The sequence below is a fragment of the Helianthus annuus genome, chromosome 5 (genome assembly GCF_002127325.2).
Source record: "Helianthus annuus cultivar XRQ/B chromosome 5, HanXRQr2.0-SUNRISE, whole genome shotgun sequence".
Classification (NCBI taxonomy): domain Eukaryota; kingdom Viridiplantae; phylum Streptophyta; class Magnoliopsida; order Asterales; family Asteraceae; genus Helianthus; species Helianthus annuus.
The window spans coordinates 23,089,063-23,091,084 of NC_035437.2; the positions used below are offsets into that span (position 1 = coordinate 23,089,063).

A 2,022-nucleotide genomic window follows, 5' to 3' on the forward strand; every position below is an offset into this window, starting at 1 on the left:
ACATATACACACTAACACGCACCAAGTTTTTGGTGCCGTTGCCGGGGACACATGGATTTTAAGAAAGTTAGGAATCAACGGCCTAATCATTTTTTCTATTTTCTTTTTATTTTTTAGGATTTTCTTAATTTTTCAGCTTCTGCAGAACTCAGCACGGGCCGTGCCTGGTCAGACACGGGCCGTGCCCAGCAGTGTCACTGGTAGTTTTTCATTTTCCGAGTTACAGAGGGCTGAGCACGGGGCCGTGTCGGTGCAACACGGGGCCGTGTCCAACTTTCCAGTAATAGGGATCCGGAAAACAATCGCTGTATCTCCGACCACGGGCCGTGTTCAGTGAGCACGGGGCCGTGGTGAACTTTCTGACCAACATTCTTTTCTGTTTTTATTGCAGGATTTGGAACCAGACGCCACATCTGAACCTTCTACTTAGTGTATGAGCTCCAGTTCCAATAAAGACATAAAAGAACCTCTAGAAGAACCCGAACGCTTTCTTAGAAAAAGACTTAAAGCTAAAAACCAAGAGAAGGTTTCGGGGGACCCACTTCCAATGGCGGACCAACGTACCCTCATGGATTACCTACGACCCACCGTAGGTAATCTCGGCGCCGCTATCAATGCACCGAATGTCGAAGCCAACAACTTCGAACTTCGGCCACATTTGATACAAATGCTTCAAAACTCCGCAACCTTTCATGGGCTTGCGGACGAGGATCCCCATCTACATATTACTAATTTCTTAGAAATATGTGATACCTTTCGGATCAATGGAGCATCAAATGACGCCATCCGCCTCCGAATGTTTCCATTTTCATTAAAAGACCGAGCAAAAGCTTGGCTCAACGCCCTCCCAGTTGGTTCGGTCAACACCTGGGATGAACTAGCCCAAAAATTTCTATATAAGTATTTCCCTCCCGCTAAAACGGCTAAATTAATGACTGAAATTAATACATATTCACAAGAGGATGGGGAATCCTTATATGAAACTTGGGAAAGGTTCAAGGAGCTATTGCGCAAGTGTCCCCATCACGGTCTTGCGGTATATCAACAAGTGTCCACTTTCTATAATGGGTTGTTGCCACACACGAGACAAACACTTGACTCTAGCTCCGGGGGACTTTTAGGTAATCGCCGCCCACATGAAATATACAATCAAATCGAGGAGATTGCTCAAACCAATTTTCAGTGGCACACTCCCCGAGGCAATAAATCTATTGCCCCGGGCGCCCATAAGGTTGATGAAAGCACTTCTTTACAAGCCCAAATCGAGGCCCTTTCTTCAAAAATTAAAAAATTAGAAATGATAAAACGGTCTCGGTAATGGCTTGCGAAGGGTGTGGTGGGCCACATGAAAATTGGAGTTGTATGAAAGAAACAGATGATCAAACAAAGTCGGTAAACTACATTGATAATAGACCTAGGCCGTCGGGTCCCCCAACGGGTACCTACAACCAAGGATGGCGTAACCACCCTAACCTTGGTTGGAGAGAACCCGGCAATAGTAGTAACCAACAAAGTCTAAATCAACGAACAAATTTTCAACAACCAAGAAATGAGTCACAAAATTTCCCTCAATAACAAGGTGAACAAGAAAGGCTTGAAGATACTATATCTCGCCTCATCTCCGACACTGAAAAGAAAAACTCGGATCGGTTTCAACAAATGGAATCAAATTTTAGAAATCAATAAGCTAGTATACAAAACATTGAAAAACAAATAAGTCAACTAGCTCAAAATTTCTCCGAGAGACCACAAGCCGCGTTACCAAGTAATACCGAAACAAACCCAAAAGCTCAAGTTCATCTCATAACATTAAGAAACCGTACCGTGGGTCCCGTGGAAGCTCCGCCGCCACCAATCGAGGAAAGCACAACACCGCCCAAACAAGATAAGGCTTCTCCTCTATTTCAAGAGCCCACCAAGGCTCCTCCGGTTCCGTACCCCGGTAGGTTAATTCGTCAAAAGACCAATGAGCAATTCGCAAAATTCGAAAGTCTACTAAAACAATTGCATGTTAATATTCCT

The 2,022-nt window shown here is 44.4% G+C and overlaps 1 non-coding gene across 1 annotated transcript; it reads right to left on the reverse strand.

Moving 5' to 3' along the window:
• Positions 1-925: 925 nt before the first annotated feature.
• LOC118492655 lies at positions 926-1,032 on the reverse strand. The gene has a single exon (XR_004894658.1). It is a non-coding gene; the product is annotated as a small nucleolar RNA R71 (small nucleolar RNA).
• Positions 1,033-2,022: the final 990 nt, after the last annotated feature.